Below are 16,334 nucleotides of genomic sequence, written 5' to 3' on the forward strand. Positions count from 1 at the left end.
CATAAATCCACGGCTTATCTAATCTCGTGATGAAGAAAGAACTTACCGTCAGGCGCGAAACAATCAAGGAGCTTGATCCTTCGGTGCTGTAGAGGTTCGAGTTCGCCGTGCCGAAGGACGCTCACGTTGGCCAGGATTCTTGTACGCGCACGTTGCTCGTCGCGTTCCAATCCCTGAAACACACACCACGAACACGTCTGAGCGATCAGTCGAATCCTTGCGGATAATCAGCGTGATCGAGAGACTGTTATCTGGTCATAATTAGTGATATCACGCCTGGATTCGATATATTTAACAGCGTACTCGCTTTTCTTGCACGACTGCATATATACATACATATTTTTTTTCCTGATTCAAGAAAGCGATAAATAAAAGTCAAAGGAGGAGGACAGCGCGTGGAGAGCTCAAGGACAATTGTCAAAGGAAAGTTTGAAGGTTCGAAATTTCTTGCGCGCGGGATCAAGCACGCGTTCGAGGTCCTTGTTATAGATCTTCGTCGAGGTGTGAAAATGACGGATGGCCGTAACGAGACGAGAGAGCCAAGGCAGAAACTCCTTTTCTCCTCGCCTCCTTTCATTTACTCCCCGCACACGAACGTCACGCGAGAAGAAGTAATGAGCCAGCTTCGTTACTTAACGCCACGCAAGTCGTTTCACGCCCACGCGAGAAACAACTTCGAGGGGCCCAGATTGATTCGAGAATGACAGTTACGTCGTCACGTCGTCCCTGCTTTGTTAACCACGAAATCATTCGCTATCTCGTGCCGGCTGAATCATTACGGTCCATCTTTCTTTGTATCTCAAAGCATCTCCGATTGATATTAATAAATTTATGTAAAAGGAAGGTGCGTACGACTGTGCGTGTCGGGGAAAATCGTCGTTCGAACTTAAAAATCCGCGTCGATCGCGTAGCTCCAACGAATTAACTGAGATAGAAACTGTTCTTGTCGTTAATATTACGAACATAAAATCTTCTCTCATCTTCGCTGTCCGAGCGTTGCACCATCAAACTACCGCTATTTTCTGCCACTGGAAAAATTATTCAAACGGAGGAAAAAAGGAAAAGTTCGATGGAAACCGAGTCACGGATATTGCGTATTTGTTTTAATTAGCGTCGACTTTTTTTTGAAGACGACATAAAGAATCTTCTGAAGTAATCGTAGAAAACAATGGACATTATTACGAACGTGACGTTTCTGTTTTATTATTCGTGAAATAGTTCGCTATCTCGTATCGGCTGGTTCATTACGGTCCAGCTTTCTTTATAATTCAAAGCGAGTACGATTCGGATTAAATAAATTTCTTCGAAAGGAAACACATCGCATCCCGAAGAAGATCAAAAACCGAATTGTATTATACATTGTGAGAGACAAGCGTGACTTCATCCTGGTTAGTTACGTTTCTGCGATCTAAAGAATATTTCTCTTTGAAAGGTAATTTTACCACAGAAGCTAAGTACGATTCAGAGCTGCTTAATTTTCTGACGAGTAACGTCTCGTTATTTGACATCTCTCGCACCGACACATACTAGAAAGATGCTTGATGAACCAATCGGAGTTACGTTCCCTGTCGAATTTCAGCACCGATGCTCGCCTCTGGAGAAACATGACAGCCGCGTCGTCGATGTGACAGCGAGTAACGATCCAGCTTCGTTAACACCTCTCGCACATCATTCTTCTTGATACATTTCGAGAACATCGAGAGGGATTCGCGGTCAGAACAGCGGCTGCCAAAGGATCGGTAAATCTGAGGGAACACTTAACGTTCATCCATATTTCTATGCGAACGTTTCCACTCGAGATTCATCAAGCTATTACGAATACGATCGACAAGTAGAACAAAGACGATTACAGAAGAGGAAATAAAGATGGAGCTGAGAAATTGTACGATATTCCGCGAAAATATGTCGATGATCCTTGTGTCATCTTTGTTTTTCCTCGTTCAATCGATCAGAATAAGATACTTAATCTTAATATAATTTCATAACAGCCTACATAACTTGACCTAAAAGATAAAAGAACATGGAAAATTTCAAGCACATCAACGTATCTTGAAAAATGAAAGAAATGTTCTAACTAAGAAGCACAGCTGAGCCGAGCATCAACTTATTCGTGTAAACGAGGTTCTAAATTCTTCAGATTTAGGAGCAGCTTCAAAAATCTATCGGCGAACCGTGAACACGATTCACGAAGAGCAGAAGAAGTCACGAGACGAGAAAAAGTAGAGCAGAGAAAAACGAGGCAAGAGCGAGAAAGGGAGAGGCAGAAGGGAAAAGGGGAGCAAATAAACGCGAGAGACGAGACGGCTGAGCAGTCTGAGAAGATGGGAGAGAAAAGGAGAGCAGAAGAGAGGAGGATGCGCCTTTATCAGCCAGCCCAAAGACCAACCAGACTGGGGCCAGGCTAACCAACCAGAGGCATCCTTCAGCTACGGATGCTCAGCTGGTACGAGCGGCGCGCATCGTAGACGCCGACGCTGTCGACGCCGACGGCTAATGAGCAGAACCTCAATGATACCCGACAAATGAAAAATCAGCTTCCCCTAATTACGGGATCCTTAGCAACGTTGCATCTTGATGACGTCTGCCGCGCCGTTTTCGGCTTAACCCACGATCTTATTCGTTTTTCCTCGTCTTTGATTCGCGGCCGCGTTAATTAGAGCCGACCGAACTTCGCGTTCCTGGCTGCCGCACGGTTTTTCGAATCCACATCGTCACAATGATAGATGCGCGTTCAGGATGATCGCGCACGTTTTTATCTTCTATCCAAAAATTTAGATGCAATGGGATTTTCGAAGATCGGAATTCGCCAGTTTGAGAAATTTTATTACAAGCGTCGTTTTAGCTTTCTGTCGCTACGTATATTTCGACACGTTAGGATCTTCGAAGGATCAGAAATTTTCATATTTCGTTGGATCATTTCAATTCTTCTCTGTCAATTTGGTGGTAATAACATCTTCAAAGTACTAGAAACTGTGATTGTCGGACATCTTATTATCTGTTCATTGTTTGGGTCATTTAAATTCTCCTTTATCAATCATTCGGTGATAATAAGATTTTCAAGAATTAGGAATTGCGATTATGGCAAATTTTGTTGGATTATTTAAGATCCTTCTTGCCACAAATTTGCAGATATTAGGACGAACTCGTATTTTTTAAATATCGGTATGAAATCAGTGGAAAAAAGCAAATTCTCTTTTCGGAGACGGCGACTTTTTGGTGGGCAACCGACTGGGCCATGAATCCCATTAGCTTTCGATTTATACGGCGACACGGGATTGCGTCCAGTTGGGTGGGACTGACCGATGTAAAAAAATGCGGGGGTGTCTACCCTCCTCCGACGACCACAACAGTCCGGTCCATTGTTCGAAAAAAATTAACTCTGGACTTTTATTTACTACCCTGCCGGCCGGCGTTCGAGCTCGCGTTTCTGACCCTGACGAGACGACTACCGATCGATCGCGAAATTTACATTTCCCCTCGTGAACGAAATGGAGGGCACCATAGTTTTATCTTCGAATAAGAATTCTATACAACTGAGATTATTTGAAAAATTACGCGCAAAATTAGAATATTCGCGGTATGCGCGTCCAAAGTTATGACTAATATTTTCTATACGATAGCTAAACAAACGTAAACGTGTATTAGATCCAGCTTCGAGATAACGAAATATAAGTAAATTAGATCCGTAAAAATTCCAACAGCAAAAATCTTTGTCAAAAAATTTAATGTATGATGATCAGAGGAGAAAAATATACTAATTTTGATAGTGGATGATTCTCGATTACTACGCAAGTTACACAAATAAGTTATTAATCAAGTTAAATTAACACACAAATGTTACATATATTTTTTAATGTTCAAAGATGGGACGAGAAACAGATATTTAACCCGCAAATCAAATACGAAGATAGTTTTGACGTGAAATTAATGGAACATATCGAGTTTGAAAATTGCTCTTCTTCAATGGGAAGGAAATACGATTGTCGTGTTTTTCACCTGTGGCCTCCGGATTATTTTCAACCGAATGTCGTTCTACTTCCTAGTAGAATTATAAAAACGAAACAAGATAGTGCATGTAGAAAAATATCGCGACATTGTTGCACAAAAGTTCCCAACCATATCTGACGTGAAGTTAAGCAAAAATTTGCCTTCTCGGCAATTAATTTCGTTGTTGGAAACGGAGGATCATGGAGGACCGGAGTTTCCTTCGTGCTATTCCTCGTGCACCACTTCTGTGACGCTTTTCAACCGACTCCTCCCCTGGATAGGTCGAGAGAGGGTTTGTGAACGGGACAGGTTCATGGGAAAAAGAGAGGGAGAAAGGAACGTCCGCGGAACGATGGTCCGCGCCGCTAGTTTTTATGAATTCCGGTGCGACGGAACTTCCGGCTAGCGACCTCATCTCCAAACCACCCAACCTACCAGTCACGTTTTTACTCCGTTTTCCCCGGCCAAACCTCCGTCGATTCTCGATCGGCCGTGACATCGTCGAGCTACATTAATAACTGACCACGTTACTCGTCGCCGCGTTTTTATCGCCATCGATCCATCATTTCTCCTCTATTTTCTGCTAATCCTACTTCTCGTCTCCCGATACTTTTTGCCCACCTAGTCAGCGTCGATCGTCTCGTTATACTCGTCCGCTGTGTTTCCGCCTACCCCTCTACTTCTTCTCATTTCATTCTTCTCCCCTCACACCCTTTTCAAATTCATTTTATTACCCTCTAATTTGTCGAGTCGTGGTCTTCGTGTAATCGATGCGATTCTACAGACACGCTCGAATATTTCTGACGATTTCGTCGATCTTCGTGGAACCATATCGATGCCAATCGTCGCGAGATCGTAAAGGCAATTAACCGACAGCTATATAACATAAACGAACCTTGTTCGTGTTTGTCTTTTCCACGGAAAACGATACAATACCGCGATGTGTTTGATCTCTGTATTTCAACTTTTCTCAACGAAATATTCATCGTATTACGCAATTTATCGCAAGTGTATGCGTAGCTATATCGTAGAACAACACGAATAAATCAGGAAATCGTGGGACCATCGCGAACACTGTTTTGCAGAATCGTTTAATCTTCGTCGGACAATAAGCGAAGACATAGATCGTTTTTCGTAGTGGCAAAAAATAATGTTAAAAAACACACGGAAGAAGGAGTAAAAGAACATTAATTAGCATAAAAAACAATGGTGATTTTTTGTCGTTGTCAAAGGAGACGAACGCAACATAATTTTCTAACTACGCTAAAAATATTCCAAATTGATCCCTCGTGCAGCGTAAGCTCTACATTAGGAAACGCTGTTCCACAATAGATACTTAGCATTGTTAGATCTATCCTCGAGAACACGATCCTCGAGAACGCCTCAAATTACTCGTTTCAATCCCCGAAACTTGTAGGTTTTAACCGACCATCTCCTATAAGAACTGGAAGATAGGAAACTGTTGGGTTGGATCTTGCGAGAGAGTCGTGAGGTAGAGGACACGCGCGAACGTGGGGCGTGCCAACAGCACGGCCGCATCTCGCGTGCAGACCGGCTCGTTCGACAGTCATTACGACGCGATTCGCGAGCAATTAAAGCGAAGTGGCCGGGGCAAACATCGATCAGGAAGAGTGCACGAGGGGAATCGGTGTACACATCGGGGCCCTTGGCTACCGCGAATAGAAGGCAAACACCGACACTCAAATATTTGCAGGAGCGTGCAAACGGGTCCCGGTATTGTTTCACGGCGTTACTATGTGTAAATTTAATCTTCCGAAGAACTTCGAAAATAAGCGCACCGTCGCTCGCCTGCACGTGCTCAGAGGGGTTGTGAACATGTTTCGAAATGATTTACGGTCTTTGCTCGTGTCTCCATTTTCTGCTCGCGTTTTAATAAACTTCGTCGAGGGCATACGCGAAAAATCTTGCTTATTTGTGGATCGGTCAAGTCGACAGGTTTTCCTACAGAGTAGTTCACGTTTGGAGTTAATTTCGTTTCAATCGACGATACGATCGTTTGCCTGAGAAAGCGGTGATATATGTAAATGTGTATGATGCATGGGAAAGTTTGCTCCATCACGGGCAGTTTTTATCTGGTCGCTTCTGTTTATTTGCATAGAAAATTCAATGTACTGATGAAACAATTCCTCGTTTAGATATCTCCAAGAAACCGATAAACTCGTTAAATACCAGCTACTCGATCGTGAATACGTTTCTGAAGCGGGTCAAACGAATTTACAGCGTTTCCTACGTTCAGCTTGGGATCCACTTGCTAAAGTATCATCTAACCGGAAAGCCCAAAGGAATCGATAAAAACTGGTTTGAGTGGATGACGATGGATGACATCAGAAGCGCCGGCCTCGGCGTTAACTGGCCCTAAAGCATCGGCCAAACAGATCGGCCAAAGAGTGACACCGCGGTGTTAACTGGCCCGTGGTTTCTCCGCGCTCGTCTCGAGCCCAGAGATCGAGGATACCCTTTCGATGACCCCGAACCAGAAGAAGAAGAAGATAACCGGTGCCGGTGTCCAGGTGTCTCGTGATCGGCCGACAAAGGGCTCTGTGGCAAGGGCTACGGTTCGAAGAGAGTAACGCATCGAAACTGGTCGAAGAGACGTGTCGGCAGAGTCATCCTACCGCGTTCTCGAGGGACCCGAGGGAGAAGAACTTTGGTCCTTTTCGACTTGGCGTTCACGGAGAAGGGAGAAGATGAAGATGTCACCTTGGTGAGCCGCGGTGGTGACCTCTGGGCCGAGTCAGCGAATTCCTCTCCGGTTGATCCACGATGACGACTTTATCCCTTTGACACCCTCCTGGCTGACGGGGTTCATGAATGATCGATCGTACGCTTGAATAGTGTTTGTCTATGCGGGCGCGTTCCCCGTGCAGTTCGATACGTCGCCGTGATTAGCGGCTACGTCCGAGGCAATTAATCCTCCAACAACTATGTAGAATAGGGGTTGCCGGAGATTCCTCCCTTCTAATTGCTTCGCGCTTATTTTTTTAGAAATTCGAAATACACGGAAAGGCGAAGATTATACGGATCGAGGCTATAGTTACAGTTGATGAGTATTCTATCGAACAGGAATATGTTGCAGCAATCAAATACGTATACCGACGTTGGTAAGAGTTGGCACACCTGCTAGTTTCGTACGAAACGTAGCAACTGATGTAAATTATTGAGCAACCGATTATTCGCTTGATTCTATATTCACGAAGGGTTGCAATACCAAGAGTGTAACAAAAAGCTCGCTATTTTATTAACGCCTTTGGATGTTTCACTTTAATCCTCTTTAGTACGCAGCAGTACTTGTTCGAACATTTCATTATTCGATAGAAATTCGCGATATAAGTAGGAACTATTCGAGCAACGTAATCGAGAAACAGATCGATCAAAGATCACGTAATCTTGAACGAATAAATTAATCGACCGGGCGTTAAACTAGAGAATTGTGTCTACGCGGATTCTTCGAGGCAGGTACACGTGGCAACGTGAGAGAAATCTATTCGGTGGTGGCAAGAGGCATCGTGGAGCAACGAAGGAATGCCATCATCGGGCCACGGTCCACCTAGGAACGTAGCTAATGGGCCCACTTAACGTCTCAAGCATCTCACGAAGACGCGCAGCATCTCCTGGTCCATCTCCGGGCTGTTCTCCGCGCGGCGTGCCACGTTAATAATCGCCAATATTTATTCCGGATTGGTCACGGCTCGGTCCAGAGAGCGATGAGGAGCTAGCTGAAGAATGAGACGACGCCGAGATCGGACCTCGCCACATTGTAACGCCGGAGATTAATATGTACCGTTCACTTTCGTTTCAACCCTGTTGCAGCCACGCCACGCTTCGAACGTCTCCGGATTTCTCCAGCCGGTTTCTTTTCAACAACGAAAACAACGTCCTGGTTTTTTCCCCGTCGTTGGTTTTAGGTTGATCCGTCCGATCGTTTCACGGATTATTGAATCATCTTTGATTACTTTTTAAAAAGTCTTTCTTTCAGACATACACGGTGTCTCCTTCTTCCGGCCCTTTCTCCAATCGAAAGTCGTCGATGTTTAGAGACTGCAGATTTCGAAGATTCCAGCTCGATAATCTTTTATCGCCTTCCGTGAAGTATTTCTCCGAAATATTCACGTGGTCTTCCTCTTTTTCAAACGTCGAGCGATTTCAGCTAAAATTCGGGGCTTCTTAAAGAAAGTAGCTCTTTCTCAATTGGAAGGATCTTCGTTCGATTAAAATAATTTATCAGGAGAGTTAACTGGCTGATGGACAAAAAAAAAAAAAAAATAGAAAATGCTTGTACCGTTTGACTGCAGGGGTAATCTCGGTGTGAAGGGACCGAAAGGACGATAAAGTTATTAAGGGAATTAGCTTAAAGGCGATTACCAACTGTCGACAGGTTGACCTAGCGCCTAACGGGCGCTCGTTCCACGGCCAACGCTTAATGATTTGTCTCTCGAGCTAATGAGTGTCGGGTCTTAACGCCAGATTAGTGACCTAATCCTTCTGATGAGCGATTCGCGTGTTCGCCACGCGGTGCGACTTAATGTACGCGTATCTAGCCGCATAATAGACACGTCCACCGCGGCCATTATGACGACAGGTGCCGCTCAACGGTAAACAAATAATGTAATTACGACGCCATTGAAATTGTCCCGTATCTTTCAGCCCATTTAACAGATTGCTCCGTTAAGATTTTCAATTGAAAATTCGAATAAAAAAGTTGGGTAAAAAAATGCCGTGCGTTGGTGTTCCGTGACGCTTCGTCGAATTCGAGACGAGTCACTAAAATACCACGCGTTGAAAACGCGCTGAATAATTTTGAGAGGACAAACGTCGAACGACAGCACGCTCGTATCTATTTTCGCAAGAATTTTTCAAATATTCATCGAATATCCCAATCGTTTCTATTCGTTTCTGCAGCATGACGAATAAATCAGGCAACCGCGAAAAAGCACGGCGCGTCCAGTCGGTTAATTTCTTCCGAGTTACAGTTTCCAGGATGAAAGGGCGAGCGTGGAATGGGCGGAGGTGATACGGTGTGTCGCTTATATGGGACGCCATGTCCTGCGGACGCACAAAGGGTGAGGATGAATCGCCTCCGGAGAGCCGCAGGACAAATGGGGACATTAAGTCGCTTTTGCGACCTGGTACCAGAGCTACCGGAGTTCTATGCACTACTACCTCCAACCTTTTCCTTCCCGTCCACGTGTCCGCGATTCCTGGATATATTTTCTTCGTCCTACTATGTAAATCGCCCTGACGATCCCGTTTCTTGCAAAGATTTCGACGCCTATCTTCGATCGAGTAATTCATTCCTCTTTCTACTAGTTTCTCAAACTATCGTAAAGTACAGAGGAAAAGATGTCGTTCATTAAATAAACTAGGAACTATCCTATAACTTTGGAAGAAGTTTGAAAATAATATTCTCCATTGGGACATTTATTCGCGTTTCTAACAATATCTCGAAATATCACCGAGTATTACGACAATCAAATATTATTAATCGATTTAGAAAGTAAACTAACTTTGCTAGAAGATCGAGAATAATACGTGCAGCAATATTTAACTTGTATTTATTGGAAGAGAAAGGGAGGTACAGGTTGCATATTCAAGTATGCGAAAGTATATCGCTGCGAATATTAGCCGATTATGAATTTACGATACGTTCCAAAAAGTAATTTGGTTCCGATCGATTTTTATCTGACTTTTGTTGACCTAAATCATTGCAGCATTTGATAGAATATAGAGCTTTAGATTCTAACGAGAGAAGCGAGTATTTTCCACCAAAATAATCATTATTCCGATATCAATCATGAGAGGATGTAAAGAAGCGTCGACAACAAGCAAGAAGAGGATTCCGCGCAATGTTTCATCAGCGCTGCGTGCTTTTCTGTTCGCGACTGATTTATATCGAAATGGAAGGTGCGCGTGTCCGTGGCTACGCCGGACGTTACAGTGGCTATCCGATTGCTATCGAGTTCCGGCGGAAAGGAGGAAGCGTCGCGACGAGCTACCCGCTCGTTCTCTCTGATCTATCTTTCCTGCTGGAAACTCAGCGACGACATTATCCGTCCGCAAGGTATCGTTATCGATTCAAAGTCGACGCTGCGAATCCTGCGACCGAATTATTGCACGCTCGTGTACTCGCTCTGAAGCATTTCCATAGCGTAGCGAGTGTTTTTCACAATCTCATCGAGCAAAAATTATTTAATAAACCGGACAAGAATTATTTATTTTATCTCGATACGTGGTGGATCTTTGTATGGGGGAAATTTGACAGAAGGGAAACCAAATTAATAAGGAATAACGCGAAGAATTCGTCGAATGCCCCGAGCTATTTCCTTCGAATGCCAAGGTTTCCATGAATCGTCCGAATATTCGTGAAGGAAAAAATTCCAGGACACCCGGTGGATAGTAGCACAGTGCCGTAGGATGGTTTTCTCGGGGGTAGGAGCGAGGACCTGTCACATTACGGAGTGGAATTTATGTCCGATGCCCAGCGGCGTGACAAGTTGCCGCTGATGAACGGCCCCACCGCGAACTCTTGGCCCTCCTTGAGGATACGAACGGAGAAGGTGGAGAAGGATGAGACCGAAGAGTCCTTCTACTTCTCTCGCTCGTCCTTGGCCTTCCCTTCAAATTTCCTGGAACTTTTCCTCCGGCTTTAATCGCCGCTTCCTTTCACTCCAATTTCTTCGTCCATGACCTATCGCTGATCGTCAGTGAGCAAAATCTCTCCAATAATTTCATCGCGGTCTCTCGATTCTCGTTAGCAGTTCGCGATCATAATTCTAGACAGGGCTGTCGTTAATAAACGACGCTACGAAGACTTTGCGAAACACGGCCATCGTCGACGAGGAACGTGAAAATTTTGGCCGAATTCGAGACGCGCAAATCGCATTTTATTCGCCACTCCATGTGAAAACGATACATAAATGTCCGCGTACGGTGGCAAACTTGATCCGTAGAACAGAATTCTACCGTAATTGTTATTAAGATTTTGTGGGCGAGAAGAGAGTAGCGACGCGATTTTCTGCGAAGCTCGTGATGACGTGGGTGGTGGTGGGTAGGAAAGAACAGCAAACGGAGGGGACAAACAGGACGGGAGGTCCCTGTGGCCGCGGGCTTTTAAAAAAGTCCCATATGATTTTAACGCCCCACGCAAGAAGTCGTTCCCCGTGCTAACGCCGACCGTGCACGGCCTGCCGGTGATAAACACGCCAAGTTACGATTTCTCGGAGCTGGGGGACCTGTGTGGGTCCCCGTGCGTGTCTCGCGAGCATCGAATATCGCGTATCGCGCCTGGAGAAAGCGACGAAATCCGATGGAAACCGTTCCAATTCCTACGTCCATCCGATCGTCCATTTTCTCCTCTTTAGTAGCTATTCGATAGTCGAAAATGTTACACGGATACGTACATATATTTGCGTATAGACAATAACAGCAATACGATGATCTGAAAATACAACGCGTTGCAACACGATACAATGCCTACCGTTTCACTCGACTGTTCGTTTGCCACTGCCTTTTTACTTGTTCTACTTGCTACTGTCGAGCTCCGAAAAATTCTATCGTAAAAAGAAGCGGTGTTGTTTTTCAAGAATGTCAAGATCTCTCGAAGCTTGCCGCGAACACGGTAGACGACTCTGAAGCGTCGATTTGCATTTAAAGCGTTCATTGAACTTGACGTAAGCATGAAAATCGTTCCGGCAATAGGAAACTGGAAACATCTGTTACGCATGCTAGTCGCATGTGTCGAAATTTCTCAGTGAGACATAGGGAACAGAGTACCCAGGTGGTTTGCAGACTTCCCATCCTGATCCTTTTTTTTTTTTTATTTTATTTTGGTTATTTTACAATTTGTCCTTATGGACATTTGGTAAAGTGTTATATCTTATTGGTAAAGAAAAAATGAAAATAAATATAGCATGTGGGTGGCTACCCCCAGCGTGGTGCCAGATTCGTTTTTTCTAAGTTACATCTTTTATAAGGTCTATTGGGTGTTTCCTTTTTAGTCTTCTTGCGATGTTTGTTGTGTTGCACGTTTCAGCTGCCAGCTGGTTCGGGTGTGTTTCTATTCTTACTCTGTATCTTGTTGCGAATCTGGTGATCTCTTCCTTGACCGTTGGTATTTCCAGGTCTTTCCGTATGTCCTCGTTTCTAACGTACCACGGAGCGTTTACCATTGTTCTAAGGATTTTGACTTGGATTGTTTCTATTTTGTTTATATGGCTCATTGCTGCTGTTCCCCATAGTGTCTCCTTGCTATCTGTATTTTGTCTATTATTGATTTGATGTGCTGTTTCCATGTGAAGTGTGTATCTATGTGAAGTCCAAGGTATTTGACTTGTCTTGTTTGTGTTATTTGCGTGCCGTTCAGGAAGATTTTTGGTGTTATCTGTTTTCTCAATGTGAATGTGATGTGGTTGCGTTTGTTGGGGTTAGCTTTAATTTGTTTGTCTTGTAGCCACATTTTTGTGATGTGCTCTTGTAGTATTGTGTGTGCTGTTACAGAGTTAGTGTGCCTGACTAGCACGGCTGTGTCGTCCGCGAATGTCAGTATTTTGCTATTGGTAGTTGTTAGAATGTTGGCCGTGTACAGTGTGTATAGTATGGGTCCTAGGACGCTTCCTTGTGGAACCCCTGCTGTAGTGCAGTTGATGTGCAAAGTTTCGAGAGACAAGGAAGAGAACTTTTTATTCTTATTGCGAGAAAAACGTGGAGGCAGAAGCTTTGAAGGGGCCTGAAGAAATTTCTGGTAAAAATTTCATTTACTCAAGGGGAAGTAGTCCTAAAGACTTTAGAATTACTTGAACAGTTACGACCTCTTCCGTCTTTTACATCTGTTCCATCGAAGTATGTCGTGTTTCTGCAGTTCTTGATCGTCGAATTAAGGCCACATGCGCAGATTTCACTACTTTAACCGCCGTATGTCGTATACACGACCAGCTATCTTTGCTTATTCCAAGTACGAGTGACTCCACGTAAACACTCTTCCTAATATTCCAAAAAGGAAGAAACGACATCTTGACGAACGCTCAAAGTGTGCAGGAAATCAACGTTCAAGAAAATTACGAAAAACCATTACATTTGAAGTAGAATTTCTGTCTTCTGCCGGTAAAACGAACTACCCCTCAGGGGGTCTGCTAACCTTAGCAGGTACGGGCTTTGCGACCCCGGGGCCCCGAGCAAATAGAGCCGACTTTCTGCAAAATCATAAAGCGTAATCTGCCTAAAGTTTTCGCCCTTCGACTTTTTCCCAAAGGATAATAAAGACATTTGAAAGTTTTGAGCAAACTGAAAGTGCGATAGTCAGAAGCTTAACGTAAAATCTTATTTCAATATTCAAAGAAAGAAAGAAGAAGAAAGAACACATCGATCTATACTGTAAACAATCGAAAAACATTTCGAGTTTTTACGTCTGTAAATTAGCGAGCAAATAGTAACTAAAGCAGAGTTTCACATTGAACGAGCCACGAGCCAGGAACGTGAAGCAAATTTGTCGGTGGTCGGCTTGCGGATATCCCCTTACGAATAGCTTCCAGGAAGCTGTCGTTTCTCGAAACGTCACCGTTTGGTTCGTTCTGCGTCGCGCGACCATCGCACGTGCGCAATATCTGGATCCTACGTGTAGCTACACGTGCACAAAACCTTGTTGTGTTCTGCATCCTCGAGTTGCAGGTCGTTGCTAGACGCCGCAGTGCGCACCATTTTGCATTCCGGAAGCCTTCTCATCTTTCCAAAGCAAATGTTTAACCTCGATACTGTCACGAAAAAAGATTGAGCACGACGACTCACGTGTCGAGTTATCGTTAAAAAGTGGCGATACGAACACGGATGATATTTTCGATTTTTTCTTTTTCTACATATCTCTGATGTTTGCAACGAACGAAGTGTTGTATTCAATGGAGTTTGAGCGCACGTTCGTACGATGTGTGAGGAAGAATAGTTGGGCGCGACGCGTGAAAGAGAAATCTAGTTGAAACACTTGTTACCAGAACTCATTTCGCGTGATTGATGTCGCAAATGGGTTCCGATAGCTCGGTTTTGCCGCGATTTCGATCGGCAAACAGCTGCTCTTGAACGCGGCGAATTATTCTCGCGTTTCCGGAGCTTGGTTACTCGACCAGCGCGGAATGTCTGCGCAAACAAAGATCGCGTATGATAGAAATATTCTATCGCTTCTCTGGTGTAAATTACGCGTCGCGTGACGAATGGATCAAAATAAGAAGCTACGTATTACAATTTTCAAATATGAAACGATAAAAAGAATATAGAGAAAAAGGAGAGAAGGAAAAAATCAAGAGAACGATATGATCATAGCGAGGTAGGATAGAGGGTGGTGGCTATCGAACAAAGCTCGCCACTAAAAGAGCAAACGGAAGCGGTGAAATGGTTTTTTTCACGGTTCTAGTGACGCGCGTGATTTTTACGACGATGAAAGTTACGAGCGTGGAAGAATCGAACGACAAGCGTGAAAACGTACTCGATAACAAGGCATCGGACACGATAACTGGTCAGCGTAGCCTGTAAACCAGCCAGTGGCCAGATACGGACGAGCGTAAACTTTCCGATGTCCATCCAGTCCGATCTGGCCGATTTCACAAGGCAGATAACGTGTTCACGTCGTCTGAGAGGACGATACCGGATGGAGCTGGCCCGCGAACACGATGCTTGGCTTTCAGAGAGCAACCGAGGAGCCAGATGAGGACACTTTCCGTGCTGGTGAATTGTTCACCGTCCAGCGGTACAGTATATCTGATTCGTCCCGATACAATAGTCCGCGTAAAATTAGGTAGACCGTCTCTTTCCCTTCTGTTTGTCCTGTTTCCCTCTCCTTCTCTCTCATTTTCTCTGTCTTCGTTGTGATTCGTGCCTCCCTCTGTCCCTCCGTGTACATCGCCACTCCGAATATCGATCGCCGGAAGTTAGCCACCGCTAGCCTCTGGATAGTTGCTGGACCCATATTCGGCCGACATCGTCCACCAGAGTTTCGATTATCGTCGTCGTGGAATTTTCGAGAGAAACATGCATAGGGATCGTCCAGTTTGATGATTTGTTACGATTCGGCTGCTATCGAGATTAATTTCGTAAATTCTCGAAGAACGAGAGAACGATAACATAGTTCGAAAATTTAGTATCTGCATTGTTTAACATCTGTTTTGCTGATTTTCTGATTTTAATGCAAGTTTGTGATTCGACAGAAGGATTGCATTAAGATCAAGTCTTTTAAACGTAACTGATAAATTGAAAATCAACGATACTTTAATATCTTCGATGTCGCGATGCTACGACGAGCAGCGATATTTAGAAAATTTTGAAGAGAGCGATAAACAGGAAACAGGGCCTATCACATTCTTTCCTTGTAGTCGTCCCTTTCTCTCTAAATTATATAGGATAAACTGACGCGATATAGTCGGTCGTACGAGTTGTCAGATGGCAGAAGTAACGCGAGAAAATGTCTATAACCAGAAAATCGTCCAGACAAATACGAAACATCCTGGGAATTGTGGCGTATCAACTGCGAGAGATACGATGGACGCTCGCAGGGAATAGGAAAAGTTACGTCAGTTTCAGGACGAGATACGAGCACCAGTTGCCGACTGGTTTATACATGCGATCGGAATCGGACAGACTCGTTATCGGTGGTGGTTTGCGTTTTTCGCTGGGACTTCTGTTTTCCGCTCGAATACGATATCGACGTCCGTCGTGAATCGTCGTCGAAACAACGAGTTTGAACAAAACTGTCTTAACAAATTATCGTCCGCCAATTCCAATTACGACGGACGCGCACACACACTCGTGCGTACGCATAAAAAACAAATTAAAAGAACGTTTGTTCGTAATTCAAACGAATTGACGAGCAGTAATGGTTAGGCAACTGAATTCGGGGATACATGCTAAATTATAATTCTATAACTCAGCAACAGGCCAAAAGGAATGGCCGCCTATAGAATTCTCGACCATTTAGATCTCGAAAGCGTGCGTCGAACGCGAGATTCGCGAAAGGCCGGAAATGCAAATGTACCGTCGTAAATTCCTGTGCTCGGGATGCAACCAGTCCCCGTTCTTGCACAAGCCTAGCTAGGCGGGGGAAGTGTAAAGGAAAGTTCGAAAATTTATGTTCAGCAAGGGCGCTGCTATAGGTGCAGGATCGAGCGTTGCTGTCGGGATTACAAGGGTTCCCTGTTGGTACCACTTTATTCAAAATAATTTCACCCTCTCGTTAACCCAATCCATTGTCTTTGGAAGCTTTCATGGTCAGTTAAGTATCACTACGGTTTAGCAGATAGTACACCCATCGACTTTCAACCGATTTTATCAGCTTCGGATGGCTGAAAAGGACT

At 44.3% G+C, this 16,334-nt stretch overlaps 1 protein-coding gene across 10 annotated transcripts in view; it reads right to left on the reverse strand.

Moving 5' to 3' along the window:
- LOC132911461 (transcription factor Sox-2) overlaps nucleotides 1–16,334 on the reverse strand; it is a 360,539-nt gene that overhangs the window by 19,697 nt on the left and 324,508 nt on the right. For 4 of the 10 annotated variants that reach the window (XR_009659001.1, XR_009659000.1, XR_009658998.1 and 1 more), the window contains one exon: nucleotides 106–173. The exons of 3 other annotated variants lie outside the window; for them this stretch is intronic. The gene's annotated coding sequence lies outside the window, so the exon portion shown is untranslated. Of the gene's footprint in view, nucleotides 1–46; nucleotides 174–16,334 lie in introns of those variants that run through there. 3 more of the 10 variants (XR_009658997.1, XR_009658996.1, XR_009659003.1) reach the window with 2 other exon arrangements.

This window comes from Bombus pascuorum, chromosome 10 (genome assembly GCF_905332965.1).
Source record: "Bombus pascuorum chromosome 10, iyBomPasc1.1, whole genome shotgun sequence".
In the NCBI taxonomy this organism is placed as follows: Eukaryota; Metazoa; Arthropoda; class Insecta; order Hymenoptera; family Apidae; genus Bombus; species Bombus pascuorum.